Below are 18,965 nucleotides of genomic sequence, written 5' to 3'. Positions count from 1 at the left end.
CTGCCTCCTTTAAGGGGTCCAACCATGTCAAGCCCCCAGACCGCGAAAGGCCAAGTGATGAGGATTGTTTGTAGAGCAGTGGGTGGCATATGGCTTTGGTTGGCGAAAAGTTGGCATCCGACGCAACGTTGGACAAGGTCCTGTGCATCTGCTCGGGCCGTCGGCCAGTAGAAGCCTATGCGGAAGGCCTTGCTTACAAGGGCCCGAGCTGCGGTGTGGTGACCATCGAGACCGGCACGAATCTCAGCCAAGAGCTGCTGCCCCTCCTCCTCGGAGATACATCTTTGGAGTACTCCGGTAGCGCTTTTCTTGTAGAGTTCTCCTCCATGGACCTTATAGGCTTTCGAACGCCGAACAATGCAGCGAGCCTCATTCTGATCCTCAGGGAGCTCTCGCCTATTGAGGTAGGCCAAGAAGGGTTCGGTCCATGGGGCAATGACTGCCATGATAAGATGGGTCGACGGTGTTATTTCGGTGGCTGAGCCTCTGATGATGTCGGTATGTTCGGAATTTGGGGTTATGGTTGGATCCGGACTGACATTTCCGCTCTCCCCTTGCCACACCACGGATGGATTGAGAAGCCTTTCTAAGAACATGTTAGGTGGGACGGGGTCGCGCTTGGCGCCCATGCGAGCAAGGACGTCTGCCGCTTGAGTACTCTCTCGAGCCACATGGTGAAACTCGAGCCCCTCAAACCGAGCTGACATTTTGAGAATGGTATTACGGTAAGTCGCCATCTTCATATCCTTGGCATCAAAATCTCCATTTATTTGAGATATCGCGAGGTTCGAGTCCCCATGCACTTCCAGTCATTGTATGCCCATGGAGACAGCCATCCGAAGACCATGCAATAAAGCCTCATATTTGGCTGCATTGTTGGAGTCTGTGTATAATATTTGGAGTACGTACTGAACTGTATCTCTAGTGGGGGATGTTAGGACAACGCCTGCCCCTAAGCTCGCCGGCATTTTGGAACCATCGAAATGCCTAACCCAGTTGGAATATGTGTCGTACTCTTTAGGGAGTTCGGCTTCTATCCATTTGGCAACAAAGTCTACCAGTACTTGGGATTTGATGGCCCGGCGTGGCTTATATGTTATATCAAATGGAAGGAGCTCAATGGCCCACTTGGCAATCCAGCCCGTTGCGTCACGATTGTTTATTATGTCGTTCAGTGGAACTTCGGAAGCCACTGTGATCGAGCACTCTTGGAAATAGTGTCGTAGCTTCCGGGATGCCATGAAGACCGCGTATGCTATCTTTTGATAATGAGGGTACCGGGATTTTCATGGAGTTAGGACGGTGGATACGTAGTATACCGACTTCTGGAGCGGGAATCTGTGTCCGTCCTCCTCTCGTTCGACGACAAGTACTACGCTCACCACCTGGTGTGTTGTAGATATGTATTATAACATTGGTTCACTGACACTTGGCGTGGCTAGGATTGGGTTGCTTGCTAAAAGAGCCTTTAATTCTTCCAATCCGGCCCTTGCTGCATCTGTCCACTCAAAATGATCGGTGCGTCGGAGAAGTCTATAAAGTGGCAATGCTTTTGCTCCTCGTCTGGAGATAAAGCGGCTTAAAGCTGCCACGCATCCAGCTAGTTTTTGGACCTGCTTAAGGTCTGTTAGTGCAGCCAATTGTGTTAAAGCTCAGATTTTGGCTGGATTTTCCTCGATTCCTCTACTGGAAACAATGAAGCCCACTAGTTTTCCAGAGGGGGCACCGAAAACACATTTTTTGGATTGAGCTTAATGTCGTATGTCCGGAGATTGTTGAATGTGAGGCGTAAGTCATCTATTAGTGACTCAACGCGCTTAGTCTTGATGACGACGTCGTCCACATATGCTTCAACTGTCTTGCTGATTTGTTTCTCCAGGCATGTTTGAATCATGCGTTGGTAGGTGACGCCGGTGCTTTTGAGCCCAAAGGGCATAGTGTTGAAGGAGAAAGGCACATATGAGGTAATAGATGCCATTGCGGCTTGGTCGGGTTCCTTCATTTTAATTTGATGGTATCCGGAGTACGCATCGAGGAAACACAATGAGTCGTGTCCTGCAGTGGCATCAATAATTTGATTGATGCGGGGGAGGGGGAATGGATACTTAGGGCAAGCTTTTGTTGAGTTCTTTGAAATCGACGCACAAGCGCCATGATTTATCCTTCTTTGGCACCATCACCAGGTTTGCTAGCCAGTCCGGATGTTCTATTTCTCTGATGAATCCGGCCTCAATTAGCTTGGCTAGCTCCTCCCCCATAGCTTGTCGTTTGGGTTCGGAAAAGCGCCACAGCGTTTGCTCAACTGGCGTGATCCTTTCAGTATATTGAGGCTGTGCTCAGCCAATCTACGTGGGACTCCTTGCATATCAAAAGGGTGCCAGGCGAATATGTCCCAGTTTTCGCGTAGGAACGCTCGTAGTGCGGCGTCCACCGTCGGGTCCAGCTGTGCGCCAATGGAGGTTGTCTTCTTTGGGTCCGTCGGGTGGACTTGAAATTTGACTATTTCATCTGCTGGTTTGAAGGAGGTGGATTTGGAACGCTTGTCGAGGATTACGTCGTCCCTCTCCATAGTTGAGCGCAGCACCGTTAACTCTTCGGCCGCAAGGGCCTCAGAGAGTGCCTCAAGGGCCAGGGAGGCTGTTTTGTTTTTAGCGCGGAGGGCTATGTCCGGATCACTAGCGAGAGTGATAATACCGTTGGGCCTGGGCATTTTGAGCTTCATATACCCATAATGAGGTATGGATTGAAAGCGTGTGAATGCATCCCGCCCCAATAGGGCGTGGTACCCACTGTTGAAAGGGGCCACTTGGAAGGTTGTCTCTTCGGACCGAGAGTTCTCTGGCGTGCCGAATACCACGTCAAGTGTGATTTTTCCCGTGCATCATGCCTCCCGACTGGGAATAATTCCTCGGAAGGTCGTGCTGCTTTGCTCGATGCGGCTCCATGTCAAGCTAGGCGGTCGGATGTACTATTTCCTTTTTACTGAGTGTATCCTCGTAGATGAGGTTTAATCCGCTGCCGCCGTCCATGAGCACCTTGGTGAGTCGAAAGCCATCCACAATTGGATTGAGGACCAAGGCAGCTGGTGCCCGGACTGACCGGGTTCTTGGTTCGTCACTAGCATTGAAAGTTATGGCCGTGTCGTTCCAAGGATTTATTGTTGCGACTTGAGAGACTTCAGCGAGGTCGCGAAGTGCCCTCTTGCACCGATTGTTTGAGGCGAAAGTCTCGAAGACTGACAATACTCTGCGGTCGTCGTGTTCCCGGGGGACTTGTTCTGAGGTATTTTTGGTGAGGATATCCTCGCCAGTCTTGGCCACTTGCCGGAGTATCCAACATGCTCTAAGGCTGTGGGTAGGTATGGTATCCGGTGTTGTGTGTATTTTGCACGGCCTATCCAGCAATCCCTCCAGGAAGGTTCCGCGCCCCGTAATGCATTTGGATTTCTTTACTGCTGTGTCAGGCGCCCCATGAGGGTGCATCCTTTTTGTCCGGACAGAAGGTTGAGTGGGAGCTGGCGATTCCCAACAAGCTGCCTGAGTTTTCCAGGCACTTTCCATTGCGCAGTACTTCTGTACTATGGTTGCCAAGTCGGTGAAGTGTAACATGCGACGGCGATTGATAGCGTTGAGGATTCCTTTGTCCGTAGAATTATTTTGGAATATTGTGATCGCATCTTCGTGGTGGCAATCCTTGATCTTGTTCTTGACAAGGAGGAATCTGACCCAAAAGTGATGGACTGTTTCCTGGGACTGCTGTCGTAGGTATGTGAGATCGCGTATATCTGGGTGGGTGGGTGGATTTAAGTCCGAACCCTGACCCAATTTGGGATCCGGAGCTTGAGAAATTTCCGAGCCGAATAGTTCGGGCTCCGGGGGATCGACCGATTTTTCAGGTCTACTGTCTGATTCCAAGTTCGAAGGACAAGGTGTGTCGTTCCGTGGACAGGTATCCGGCTCTTCGAGCTCAGAGATCCGAACATAGTTCATCCTCAGTATAGAGGAAGAGTTGTTGTTTTGCTCCTCCACTACCGCGATCTGGTGGGTGATAGATGGAGATTCGATTTATCTCTGATCGGGTTTAAGCCCAATCCGACCGTAGTCTGTAGCGACCCCCAAGGCGGCGATGCGATCCGGGAGTTCGTTGAAGGACGATAATTCCGTTGGATCCATCTGTCTGGAGTATTCGGAGTCAATTCAGAGGCGATTTTCAATGACCCGAGAAGTCATCGTCGGTTCACTGGTCGAACGGGCGGTCATGATAAAGCCATCCAACCGGAGGGTTTGTCCTGAGGCCAGGGCTCCATCGGCGGTGAAGTTGTTCTTGATCATGAGGCGAGCCATCAACCTTGACTTCGACAACACAGTGGAACTCTCAATGAAAGTACCAATGTCGGTGTCAAAACCAGCGGATCTTGGGTAGGGGGTACCGAACTGTGCGTCTAAGGTTTGATCGTAACAGGAGATAGGGAACACAATGTTTACCCAGGTTCGGGCCCTCTCGATGGAAGTAAAACCCTACGTCCTGCTAGATTAATATTGATGAGTATGTGTGACGGTATCCTGGACTAGGGGGTACTCACCACGTCATCTCCCGATCTATTAGATTGGGCCGAGAACCCCCATGGCCGTATACTCACGGGCCAGTTCGGACAGCTGCAGCATACATGGAAGATTCTACAAGACTTGGTGATCAAGACAAGGACTCCTCCCCACCGGCGTATTCGGCTAGGACTCTTGTTATCCTAGGCCTCTGGTGCATTATATAAACCGAGGCCAGGCTAGTCGATAGACATATACATACAATCATACCATAGGCTAGCTTCTAGTGTTTAGCCTCCTTGATCTCGTGGTAGATCTACTCTTGTACTACCCATATCATCAATATTAACCAAGCAGGACGTAGGGTTTTACCTCCATCAACAGGGCCCGAACCTGGGTAAAATATCGTGTTCCCTGCCTCCTGTTACCATCCGGCCTAGACGCACAGTTCGGGACCTACTACCCGAGATCCGCCGGTTTTGACACCGACATTGGTGCTTTCATTGAGAGTTCCGCTGTGTGATCGACAAAAGGATCGATGGCTCGCCTGCAGATCAACTGCGACTTCAGCGTCTTCGTCACCAGTTCGACTGGTCACCTTGGTTCGACCAAGAATTGCGCCCCGTGTTCGGATCACCATGTTCGGACGAGGGCCTTCATCAAACATCAACTCCGATCTCTATCAAGATCATGGAGGAATCATCTATAGAGCTCGGGAGCTCAATGTCAGCATTGCCCTCAAGCGACCGCGCTATTATTTTTTTGGACAGAAAACTCGTATCTGCTGCCACCACCTCCTCGAGTATCGCTTTGGTGGAATTGTGCGGAATTGAGTCTATAACAACCCTGGAAAATTTCGTCGAGTTCCGACGGAGGAATCTCTGGCAATCCACGATATACCGGAGCCCTGTCAAATCTGGACGGGAATTTGGATGAGTTTAGGGCGTGGTGTCCAGCTTATGGCTCGGACGTCCTTTGGAAGATCCAACCGTTGATCGGCTGCGGAATTCCTATATCTACCACCTCTCAAAATTTCAGCTCGATCCGACCGTCCAAACTCCGGGAACCTTCCGATTAGTGCATCACTTTTCGGATCTCTTTTCTGCGCGAAAATGATTCCGACCCGAGTTCATCTTTTTTATGAACGGGATTTCGGACATCCCTTTTGAAGGAAGTTTTATATGGGGTATTGTGTTTTGTTCCCGAACACATCCCGCTAACTTTAAGATCTTTTGAACATGATCTTCAACATCATGCTGGTGTCAAACCAGTCCGGCAATATTACTCCATGGCTGCCGACCTGCGCTAGACACATCGTCACTTTAGCCGAGCTCAACTTCTTCGAATCATCATCTCGGCAAGCCGAACAAGAGTCCAGCATCGTGAAGGATAAATCATCACCAACATCGCCGCCCCACGGATTACACGGAGCGGGCATATCGGCATCGCCGCACGGTCACTTCATCAAGCCGGCATCAACCACGTCACGCCCTGCATCGGCAGGGCCGCACTATTGCTTCTTCAAGCTGGTGTCCATCACGCCGACCTACTTCGACTCATCGGCTGACACCGAGGCTTCGACATCTCAGCTGGACCGGGGGCTTCACCCTCTCTTCATCAACCTACTCCGGAGACTTCGGCGTCACTAGCCGACCAGCTCCGTCACGTTAGCTGGACCGAGGGTTTTGCCTCGGCGAGCCAACCTTTGCCAGCATCGCCATACCATCGCTTTATCGCCCATCAGGCAATGGGTGTGCGGATTGAGTCCCAATTTTGGGAATCGCCTTTCTTCGGATTGCTACAACAAATAAACTAGGTGCTATTAATCCTAGTATTTTTTGCTTGTTTGGGTTTATTTTCCCAAGGAATTATTACTCTGTTTTGTCCATCATCTGTACGCAGGTCTATCAAATGATGGCCGCATTAACGACGGTCGCGTGGTGGTTCGGTCAGTTTCCGTACATAGTCCGGCGAACGCCGCATCCGGAACTCGGACCGACCTATGAATCCAGGCTTTGCCACGCCTTTACCGCATCATGCCGACGCCCTGGGTCGACATTGACTTTGGTGCCAGGCCATATTTCTTTTATTACTCACTTTGCATAAATTATTTATTATGCAATGATTTTTTTTAATTATTATTATTACTATTATCTCCGGTTTGCACTATTTTTTGTGCACAAGAAAACGATCCGGGGACTTCGTCGTCACTCTGCCGGTCTGCACTGACCATGCTATGTCACCACTTCGGTGTGTCGAGCTCTCCGCTCCGCCACCTCGGGACCGGCTTGGGGGATGGAACCTTGTCCCGCATCAAGCTCGGACCGCGTCATCAATGCCGAACACATTAACCAGCTAAGTCACTTTCATGCTCAAAGTTTTAATTTTTAACTTGTGTTCGGTTCGACCAAGCATTATACTTTTTTGGAAAAAAGTTGCTTGTAAAAAATTTCCCTGTCCAAACTTTGTTTGTGACGCATAAATTCAAATACCCAATTCATTTGGGGGCTTCCTTCATGAAGCTTTTCCACTTGCATATGATTATACTTGTACGGCTTCGTTCCTTGTTCGTGTATTACGCCACAATATGCACCATATTGACTTAAGCGATTTGCAAGCTGGGTTGCCTCGCTCCTGTGTTTACCCCTACATTCCCGATTGTTCAGCTAGGGAGTAAAGGGAGCACCTCTGCGATTGTCACGATCGGGTCGCCCAAGCCGGACCTCAGACTGAGTGAAGCCGAAAGCTAGCGCTCTTATAGTTTTCAATGATGGTAGGCACACAACGGAACTCATGAGTACAAAAAAATATATTGCACAAGTCTCATAATAACAATGAGCACCGAAGAAAGGTATCGGTGGGGGTACTATTTTCTTCGAAGATGCTTCTTACACTTCACGGTAATATAGCATAAGTTCCCTGAGCGCGCTTTGTCTGTTACAGCCTTATGGCCTGATTTCCTGGTTATTGGAAACACCATCGATATTCTCGACCGATGGAGTACATAACACTTTTCGGTCCTTGACCGAAGAGGGAGAAGCTGACGGTCGGTTAAGACGCGTTTAAAGTTCGGTTGAACATAGATATGATATAAGTGCTTTGGTACATGCAATCATTCTTCTACCCAAGTCACTTGGGGGCTCTTAAGTTTATTTGAGCCGTTTTATAATAAGTGTTCTTCTTCTTAGTCGTTGCAAAGTTTTATTATTATTATTATTATTTATCACTCCTTTTTTTGACACGAGTGTGCGGTCACTAGCCGGGGAGCCTAATTTCTCTCTCAAAACCGCTAGAGTTTAGTTTGCTAAACTGGCCTGATGAGAAGTACTCCGCCCTCGGGATAGGAGGTTGAAGCCGTAGGCTGACCCGCTCGAAGTCTTGAGATAGGATGTATCATGTTAAAGCACGACAGAAGCACTTCTTTTTTCTAAGACCAACTTTCGGATTGGCACCGAACACTTGATATTGTTCGGACGTCATGTTTTTACCGACGTTTCTTGGTTTTCCAAGCTTTTTGGCACTTTTAAACTATTTGTGCTTTTCCAACATTTGTCTCGCAGTGCAACGCCGGACACCTTTAGGGATTCGGCAAAAACATTCTCAGATATTGCTATATATGCATCGGTTTTGAATTGTGTCTTCGGTCAATAGTTGGGTTGCCCGGCTCCTGCACTTGCTTCCTACGTTCCGTTTTGTTCGGCTAGGCATGCAAAGGGAGAACCACTGCGATTGTGCTTCCAGCTCCCACGGTTAAGCACCTCAGTGGAGAAAGCCGAAAACTGACTTTCACAATAAGCGTAAACTGGTATGCGATCCGATGACTATGTTAAATGATGGGCCGTTCATAACATTGGCCGAAGTGTTTACGGCTTGACCCCGACTGTCGCCAAACACTACCAGGGCTATTAACTGGCCTCCCAAAACTAAATCCTCAATATTTTACTCTTACATTAGAGCTGAGGTTTAATGATCATGCTTAGCATGACAACCCAAAGAAAGGAACCGATAGCGGGACTATTTTCTTTGGAAGACATTTCTTCTGTTAAACGGTAATATAACTCTCTGCGTACCTTCGTTTATAAAACTGTATGGCCAGATTGCCTTGTTTGTTGTAAATCTTTGCCCTCATAAAGGCTTTATAAAGTAGGACAAACACTCCTCGGCTACTGGCCGAAGAGGTGGAAGCCGATGGTCGGTCAACAAGGTTTTGTACAATGCGGATCCGAGCATTAATGACGTAATGTACTTGGATACATAGAGTCATTACACATAATTTGTGATTTTACTATGGATATTGATCCTTAATTCGGCCACCCGTGCCCGCATTAAGGCTCGGGGGCTACTGGGCTTCGGGCTTATTATTTACAAATATTAAAGGGGCACATTGATCCCCTGATCTGGAGTTACCACCCGACCAGTGTCTCGGGGGCTACTGCATTGCTTGTCTAATGCAGAAAATTTTATGTGCAATATAGTTTCCGAGGAGATTTTGATCCTCAGGTTGGTCGGCCGCACCCAACCTGAGTCCCGAAGACTGAGCACGCCGCTTTTAGTGCCCCGAAGTATTCTGCCGAGCTTGGACTTGATCCTCAGGCCGATTTTGCAAATCAACCTGAGTCTCAGCGGCTACTGGGATCAGCGGTCTTACGTCATCCTTCAGGTGCATCTCAGGTTTTAGACCGATACACACCTTGAGGGCTACTGGCTATATATCTCGGCAGAGAATAAATTGCACCAATAAAAAATATTCACAAAAATCGGCCCACATTCGGGGTGGTGCACCACCTCGGAAGCAGTCCGGCATAAAGCTCGGGCCCTAGTGGCTAGCTCCATAGAGGGCATTTCCAGCATTAAGCTCGGCTAAACTCCTTCAACTTTTTTGGACCAAGATGATCTATGACATCTTGGATATAGTCTGGCGTTGGAGCTTGGACACAGTCCGGCGTTGGAGCTCGGATATATCTCAGCGTTGGAGCTCGGAAGCAGTCCGGCATTAGTGCTCGGCTGCAATAGATACGTCGAATGCTATCCAGTGTTAGAGCTCGGACGCAAGAGGACACTGCCTCCTGGGAATAACTTCAAACCCGAGGTGTGGCATAAAAATAACAAGGCATTGATAAAGTCCGGAAACTTAAAGGGACTCCTCGGATACCCGACGTGTAAACTCGTCAAATGCATTTCGGCGATCCTCAAGATCGAAGATGGGAAGATTTGTTGAACCAGTTTCCAAGACCGACAACCGAAGATGAAGAATAGTTCGGAAGAATCGAGGAGCGTCTCTAACTTGAAGACCGGTTCAGGGGGCTACTGACAGTATCCTGGACTAGGGGGTACTCACCACGTCATCTCCCGATCTGTTAGATTGGGCCGAGAACCCCCATGGCCGTATACTCACGGGCCATTTCGGACAGCTGCCGCATACATGGAAGATTCTACAAGACTTGGTGATCAGACAAGGACTCCTCCCCACCGGCGTATTCGGCTAGGACTCTTGTTATCCTAGGCCTTTGGTGCATTATATAAACCGAGGCCAGGCTAGTCGATAGACATATACATACAATCATACCATAGGCTAGCTTCTAGGGTTTAGCCTCCTTGATCTCGTGGTAGATCTACTCTTGTACTACCCATATAATCAATATTAACCAAGCAGGACGTAGGGTTTTACCTCCATCAAGAGGGCCCGAACCTGGGTAAAATATCGTGTTCCCTGCCTCCTGTTACCATCTGGCCTAGACGCACAGTTCGGGACCTACTACCCGAGATCCGCCGGTTTTGACACCAACAATGTGGGTTACAAGAGTTGATATACCACGAGATTGTAATGGCTAAAACCCTAGAACTCTAGCCTATCTGATTGTAATTGTCCCTACGGACTAACCCCTCAGTTTATACAGACACCAAAGGGGACTAGGGTTGTACAAAGTTGGTTACATAGAAAGGAAATAGTACATCTGGCCGCCTAGCTTGCCTTCCACGCAAAGGAGAGTCCCATCCCGACACGGGAGAAAGTCTTCTATCTTGTATCTTTATGGCCCAATAGTCCAGGCCATGTCCAACAGGCCAAACCCTGAGGACCCCTTAGTTCAGGACTCCCTCAGGGTGCGCTTAAGCTTTCCCCTTCGTCAGTCCGCGCTTTGCCACTCCACCAAGTTCATGGCCGACGCTCATCGGGCCCGCGCTGAGTGCCAGGCCGCTCTCACCACCCGCGTTGCTCAGACAGCCCCTGTCGGTGGACCTCCCCGCCGTTCTCCATCACCCGCTGCCAACGCCGCTACCGGCCCGGCGGCAAACGAGCTGCAAGCCTCCTCACTGCACCCCTCCGTGCGGCGAGACGGCCGCACTGCCACCCCGTCGCTGACTCCGGCCGGTCCATCATCTCATGCTCGCCGCGCACCCATAGACGTGCAGGCCGCGCTGCTCATGGCACGCGAGCTCCTGTGTTATCGACCGGTCGACGACCTCTACGAGGACTAGTTGGACCGCATCGCCGAGCTCGCCAGCGCCGCGGGGGGCTCCCCTGCACCATCCCTCTCGCTGCCTCGCCCGCCCCCAGCTACGGGTGACGTGGCTCACGGAGCGCCTCCGCCCCCTCTACATCAAGACGGCGCCGTCGCACCGAGATGCGCGGCTCATGGAGCGCCTCTGCCTCCTCCACGTCAAGACGGCGTCCTCGCTCCAAGATGTGTGGTCCCGTGGCGTGATCCACTGCGACATGTGCCCGCGCACGAAGAAAGAAGCTGCCAAGAGGTTCCCCGTCCGCAAGAAAACGCTCCACCGCTCCCAGCACCGCCATGTCAGGATCGCTTGTAGCGGCAGGGACATGCGCCACTTGCCATGGCGGCGCAGGGACACCAAGATCAAGCTCCGTCTCCACGACGGGCCCCGGTGGCCACGGCAGGCTGCCGCGCCTTCACTCCTGAGCTGCGTAGCATCGTCTGGCCAGGCAAGTTCAAGTTGGATCTGCCTCCTTGCTACGACGGCACCCCCGACCCTGCGGAGTTCTTGCAGCTCTACGAGCTGAGCATCGAGGTGGCCAATGGCAATGAAAAGGTCATGGCGAACTGGTTCCCCATGGCTCTCAAGGACGGCGCCCGCTCATGGCTCCTGAATCTGCCCCCCGGCTCGATCTCCTCCTGGGATGAGATGCACGACCACTTCATCACCAACTTCCAGGGCACTCGCGACCGCCCCCCGGCCGCAGGTGACTTGTGCCGCATCAAGAAATAGCAGTGAGAGACCCTGTAGAAGTACATCCAGCCTTCAACAGCGTGTGCCTCAAGATCCCCAAGGTGACGGATGAGGCCATCATCTCAGCGTTTTCCGATGGCGTCCGTGACATCAAGATGAAGGAGGAGCTCGCCATCCATGAGGAGCTATGCACGACTTTGGAGCTGTTCAACATAGCAACCAAGTGTGCAAGAGATGAGGAGGGGCGCCCCTCCCTCATCGAACTCCCCGTTGTGGATCCAGAGGAGAAGAAGGCCAAGGTCAAGGACGTGAAGCACAAAGGGGTGGCCGTACTCCCGGCAGAGCAAGACACAAAGCGTGGCCGAGACCTTCCCGAGTCATCCAAGGGCAGCCGTACGTTCTGCGCCTTCCACAACGTGCGCAGCCACAACACCGATGACTATAAAGAGCTCAGGGCCATTCGAGATGGACGCTTCGGTCGATGCCCCGAGCGAAATGACCGGGGCTACGACCGAGGAGGTGGACGAGGTGGAGGACGTTGGGATGACCGCAGGCCCTGCCAGGAGTGGCGCTACTAGCCTCGCAAGGACTGCTGGCAGGATCAGCCTCGTGAGGGCGCCTGGAGGGACCAGCCTCGCAAGGACTGTCCTCAGGGCAGCCCTGGTCTCTCTCCGTTACCGCCGCCACCAAGGAGGAATGACGACCACCAACAAGACGAAGGGGTTGGGGGCTTCCAGGAGCCGCGCGCCATCGCCTGCATCTTGGGTGGCGCTCAGGCCCCAGCTTCCCAGTGCATCTTCAAATAGTTCTCTCGCGAGGTGAATGCAGCCCTCCCCAAGCTCGAGGTCACGCGCCCACTCAGATGGTCCAAGTACGCCGTCACCTTTAGCTCGGTGGACCAGCTCAAATGTGCAGCAACCACCAGCGTCCTCCCCATGCTCTATTCACCCATCATCATCAATGTCCAAGTTACCAAGACCCTCGTCGACGGCGGCGCAGGGCTCAGTGTCCTGTCTGTTGAGACGTTCGACAGCCTTCAAGTGCCATATGATCAGCTCCAGCCCACCAAGCCTTTCTTAGGGGTGACTGACGGATCCACCACCCCGATAGGGCTAGTTCGTCTCCTTGTCACCTTCGGTCAGCGCGACAACTACCACACCGAGCTCGTCAACTTCGACGTCGCCCACATTCGCCTGCCGTACAATAACATCCTCGGGTACCCAGCGCTAGCCAAATTCATGGCAGTCACCCACCATGGCTACAACGTCCTCAAGATGTCGGGAGCGGCGAAATCATCATAGCCCCCTGCGAAGAAAGGGACGCGGTGTGCTTCCTCGAGCGCGCCTTCCAACCTGCAGTAATCAAAGACCCTGACAGTGTGGGTGTGCAGTACCCTCTTGAGGCCAACCCCTACAAGAAGAAGCAGCTACTCCGCGCTGGGCCTCAGGGGAGTGGCGCCTCCAGTGGCGCCACCTCAGGATCGGTGCCCACGCCTGGCACGCCTCCCTCCCTCACATAGGGAGGCACGCCCGGTGTCCTCCTCGGGCAAGGCTTGAGAGCTCTCTTCTGGAGGGCCTCAGACCTGGCCAACATCACAAGGAAGGTGCTCGGGCACCACATGGAGGCATGCTTCACGACACGTTTCCCTCGGGAGGGCACCGGGCGAGTAGCGCCCGGTGCTCAGGAGTTCATCACCAAGGCTACTTAGGAGCTTCAGGAAGCAAGGGCAATACGTGGCGACCACCACCCACCTAGTGCTGCTCCCCATCCAGGCGAGGGTGCTGAGCTGCGTGTTTGCATCGACATCCCAGGGCTCAACAGGGCCGCATCTCAGGAGTGCTTCTGGCCTTTGCGTGCTGGACGGTGTGAGGGTCCACCTCATAGCTATGTTCACATGCCGTTTGGCCTGCCGAGCGTGGCATCCCCCTTCCAGCGCAACCTGCGGAGCATCCTGGCAGGTCAGGAGGCCAGGCATCACGCTATCCTGGTGGAGATGGAGACGGTCCTCAGGAGGCCACTTGAGCCTCCACAGCCTCCCAAGGCTGTGGGTCTCGATGGCTCGTGAGGAGAAACTTCTTCGCCATGCATCTTCAACTAACCCAACACTCCTTCGGCAACCAAACCAGGTGACATTTTCCAAGTTTATTTGGCTGGGAGCGTCCCCTGGGCTGCATCATTCCCAGGTCGTGTGGGTTTGTCCCTGCGGCATGTATTCACTTGCATCTTTAGCTTACTCTGCGGGGGGCACCCCTCGGGCTGCATCATCCCCAAGCCACGCGGGTCCAACCCAGTGGCGTGTATCGTTCTTGCATTTACCTAAGCTAGTTTGCTTTCCATGCGTAATCTATCTATGGTTATCACCTGCTTGATTGTCACCCACCATGGGAGCCGCGCGTCGATCGTCTTTCTTCGGGATCCTTCGCATAAGAAGGCTAGGCACGGCGTCTGTGCTCGGGGCCGTCCCTGCAGCGTCGATAAATCCAATGTCTGAGCTCTGTACGGCAGGCCGGCCCCGTTCATGTCACCTCCTGGGGTCGTTGGTGCTTGGCCTTCTCGTGCGATAGCCTCAGGAGATTCATTCGGTGCAGGTTGTCTAACCATCTCGCAGGAACGCCACAGCCATCAAGAACCAAGACCAGGCGCAACCCGCCTTGAGGTAGGGCCTCGTGAGTCCTGCGCTGGCTCACGAGTGCCCAGACACACCTCGTCTAGCCCTACCATGCAAGCCACATGTCAGGGCGGGGATGTACATGCCCCGGGGGCTCTCCGCAGTAGGGAGTCCCCTCCCACGTGCCAGTGGAAGCACCATGCTCCGCGCTGGCAGTCAACACTGCAGAGGAGCGTCCCTGCCCATGAAAGTGCTGAAGCTCTATGCTCCGCGCTGGTGATAAACAACTGAGGGCGGCCTCACAGCCGTATCAACCTCAGGGAGCCTCTGAGCTCAGTGTCTGGCCTCATTGCAACACCTCCCCTCGGGAGAGTCGCGCGAGGGGGCTGGGCACGGGGGCTGCACTCAGGTCACGCCCAAGCGTATGCCACCCAGACAGGTCCCCCGGACCTGGTCGTCGCGCGCCCTCCCGAGCAGAGCCAAGGTACGAAGGTCATTTGCACGTCAAGGGGGACTCCTGAGCATAGCGACTCATGAGCCTAACTGATCACGTAGCCCCTCACTCCTTGGTCCGTCCTGGTGATCCGGATGGCCCAATGGCGGCTAAGGTATGCGCGGGGTCGGGCCCTGCCGACGTATAACATAAAGAAAATGGAAAGGAAATCGCAGAATTTCAAAGCAAATATTATAAGACATAGTGTTCTCCTGAAACCAAATGCGAGTTTAACGCCTCCACAAGAGGTATGGTGCATATTGCAGAAACTAAACAGGAAAGGAGTCGCCAGCAAGTCATCCTGTCACCCCTGGACGCCACCGTCTCCTGCAAGGGATGCTTCTTCTTCAACGACGTCGTCTTCACCTGTACCACCAGCCGGAGTTGCAGGATCAGTAGCACCACCGGTCGGGGGCGCGGGAGCGAAGGCGTGGAACTTCTTCAGCAGGGCCTCCACCTAACCCTTCACGGCTGCGGCAGCGGCCGCGCAGTGCTCGTCGCCCTCAAGCTCCAACAGCTCGTCAAGGCGGGTGGCAGGATCGCAGAGATGGAGGTGCTGAAGACGTGTGTCAGCGCGGCTGAGGAAAGAATGCGGGCTTCTTCCTCTGCCATGGGGTCGATACTGCTCACGACGTCCTCAAGCGCACCGACCAGATAAGGAAGCAGTTGGGTGGGGCCCTTGTCGCTGGCCGCCAGTGGCTCCTCCAAGCCCTTCTCGTAGAGTGACCGCAGCACCGTCCGAGACCTCTCCTCGAGGAGCTTGAAGGCTGTACGGTTCTTAGCCATGACCTTCGCCTTGGCATCAAGCTCGGCCTTCTGCGCCTTCAGCTTCTGCTCCAGCTCCTCCAGCCGGCTGCGCTTCGTGGCCTGCGCCTTTGCCAACTGCTCCAGTTCGGTGTCGCGATCCTTGACGGCATCCTCTCGGGCCTTCATCTTCTCCTCCTCCGCCTTGCGGCCTCAGGATTCTTTCCCGCGCTCCCTCTGCACAGTCTCCAGCTCGGCCTCTAGCGACCAACAGCGGTCCTGGGCGGCCCCGGCATCCTTCAACGCCACCTCGCGGGTGGCCACGGCTTGGGAGACGGCCTCCCTGTCCTTCTCGGAGTCCATAGCAGCCTGGCTCAACGTCGCCCGAACGAACACATCGAAGTGAAGCCAGCCAGAGACCAGCTCCAGGCGCCCGGCCACCAGGCGACGGTCGGTGCCTTGAAGATCTTCTCGTAGCAGGGCCATCGCAGAAAGAGCACGCTCCAGGACGTCAGGAGAGGCGGAAGAACCCGGAGACAGCAATGCGGTAGTAGGAGGAGGAGGCGACATCGTCACAATGGCCTGGGAGGCCAGAAGCTCCTGAGCTTTGGGGACCCCAGCGCCCGAGCCAGACGTTGGCACCTCCGGAGCCACCGGGGCCACGGGGGCTGACTCCTCCCGAGGATGCTCCACCAAGCCTCGCGAGGATGATCGGGCTGGAGAAACACGAGCGCCGTCGCTGCCCTTATCCATGAAGAGGGGTGCGGCCACAAGGGGCGATATGGGCTCGAGCAGTACCACCTCATCCTCCTTTCTCTTCTTTGCCGCGGGGCATCGGCCTAATTGCACAATGGAGAAGCGTCAAGGACGAGCAACAGAAGCAAGAACAAGGCGGGACAAGAACACTTACTAGTCCATCGCGGCATAGTCCCTCCGGTTCTTAAGCTTGAAGCCGGAGAGCCTCGTAGCCTGAGGCGCAGGCGCGTGAGCTCCAGGAGTAGAAGCAGGGGCAGCAGATGGACCGGAAGCAGCTCCAGGCGGTGTCGGGGCAGGAGCGTCGTCCTAGGAGATCAGCGCCGACCTGCCACTCGTCGGAACCGCGGGCAGCTCCTCTCTCTCTGGGAGGACGCCAGCCTAGTCATCGTCATTGGGCAGGGTGCGGAGGATGTCGGCCTTGCGCAAGGGGGAGGTCTCCCCCATCCCCTCGGGGGTCGCCTCTGAGTCGCGCTCCTCGCCCTCCTCCTCTTCCCCCTCCCTGCAGGAATCGCCAGAAGACACATCCACCGTCACCGTCGCCACTGGGACCCCAGGGGGCGCCGGCGGCACCAGGCCGCGCCCGTCAAAGGTGGGCTTGGCGGCCATGCCCTGCGCCCCGTCCTTCCAAAGGAACAAGGGAATGTGGGCACTCGGCGGATACTCTTGGTCGACCCCGACCAAGAGGCGGAGAGCCACAGCCAGCTCCCCTTCAGACAAGGCCTCCGGACTAAAGCGAAGCTTGTCTTATCCATCCCCGAGCGTCCACAAGGGATGTGAGCACGCCTAGAGAGGAGCCACCCGCAGCATCAGGAATTCCCTCAGGAGCATGTCCCCCATCAGCTTCGCCGCCTTCGCATTGCCCGACCTCAGGTTGGCGGTCATCTTCTCCAGCACCGACTTCGCCCGGTCGTCAGTAAGCTTCGCGCGGGACCACCCCTCGTCAGACTGGGGCATCTTCGTCGGCAGCTTCAACCGTGGGTGGACACACTTGGCATCCATCATGACCCGCTTGCTCCTGAAGCCATCGGCCTTCTTTCCGGCCTTCGAGATCGCATTGGCCTTGCCGGCTGCGACGAAGTTGGTGCACCCCGAGGTGTCGCCGTCGTTGATTCAGAGGAAGAAGAAGTGGTGCAGCAGTGCCACGGATGGCATCAGCCTGACATATGCCTCACAGTAGAAGGCAAAGATCGGCAAGAGAAGAACGGAGTTGGGATGGAGGTGGAGGGCCTGCAACCTGTAATGTTGGAGGACGGCATAGAAGAACTTGGAGAAGGGGGGGAACCAGGCCCGCGACGACGCTGCTCATAAAGAAGGGGTAGAAGGAGCTCTTCAAAGCCTCCGGCACAGCGGAGCCAGCCCGGAGCTCGGTCTTCCCCTTCTTGTTGTTCTCCCCCGCCATCAGCAGGCGTGTGGCGGCGAGGTTCTTCTCCGAGACATTGGGCGCGTCCAGAGCCGGCTCATACCAGGCAAGTGGCGAAATGGCCTTGGCCTTTCGGGGCACCATTGGTCGGAAGCTCGGAAGGGGATTGAAGTAGATCTGGAGATTTTGGAAGCAAGGAGCGAGAGAGGGGATCTGGAGCAAGACGAAGGAAAGCAATGAAGGCAAGCATTGCCCGCACCGGCCTTTTTGTCAGACGGGCAGTGGCCGAGGCGGCGTGGGGAAGCGGAGACGCCCACGTCCAATCAATCGCCATGCACCAACTGGGGCCACAGGTTATTGGGGCCCGCAGTGCTCCGCACTTGCCCTTTGGCTTCACCTTGAAGCCAAGACCGAGCGCGCCTTGGGACCGGGGGCTACTGTCGGTGTTCTGGGAATGGGGGTCCCCAGACTTCCCTGCCTTTGGCCCACATCGTGGCTCTACCAGCGGCCCTGTACGGCCCATCTTCACCAGCAAACACTCAAGACCCTCACGAGGGGCCAAGCCTCGCGAGGTGAACAACACAAGACCTCTTCGAGGGCTGCCCCACCAGGTTGGCTCGCGAGGGGCAGAGAGATCAAGGCAAGGGACACCTCGCGAGGTTTCTGTGATGCAAGCCATGACGATTGGAGCCAGGCGGGCGCCAGGCAGGCGCCAGCGCGCGTAGTGTCCTCGTTTCCTCTTTGGTGCTAAAGAGGCAAGCGCAGGCGAGGAGTCCCGAGGCATGAGGCAAAGGTTTCCATATCGGTGCAACAAGACCAAGACCAGCAGGACAGCAGGATGGAGGTCACCGTGGAGCCCAAGACGGCGTCACCACCAGAGCCTTTGGCAGGCGAAGACTACTTTTGTCAGGATAACTTGTACTAGTTGTCTCCCTTCGAATTTGGCCATTGCGGGAGCCCTTCCCGCTCAATATTTGGGAAGAGGACCAGGGCCTCTATAAATACGACTAGCCGCCACAGTAGGAGGCAACTGAACGGAACTAAACTGAACTGGTCAAGAGAGAGAGAGGGAGAGGGAGAGAGAGAGAAAGAGGGGATTCAGTTCATCCTCAACCACACAAGTTCACCAAGCACAAGAACACCTCTCCTCAGGGGGCTGTTCTTCCCTTGTAGCGGTTCATCCTCAGCCCAAGAGGCAATCCACCACACCACATTGGAGTAGGGTATTACACCACATCGGTGGCCCGAACTAGTATAAACTCTTGTGTTTCT

Source organism: Triticum urartu, chromosome 4 (assembly GCF_003073215.2).
Source record: "Triticum urartu cultivar G1812 chromosome 4, Tu2.1, whole genome shotgun sequence".
Taxonomy (NCBI): domain Eukaryota; kingdom Viridiplantae; phylum Streptophyta; class Magnoliopsida; order Poales; family Poaceae; genus Triticum; species Triticum urartu.
The sequence above is the reverse complement of the archived record's forward strand: the minus strand, read 5'-3'. Positions refer to the sequence as shown.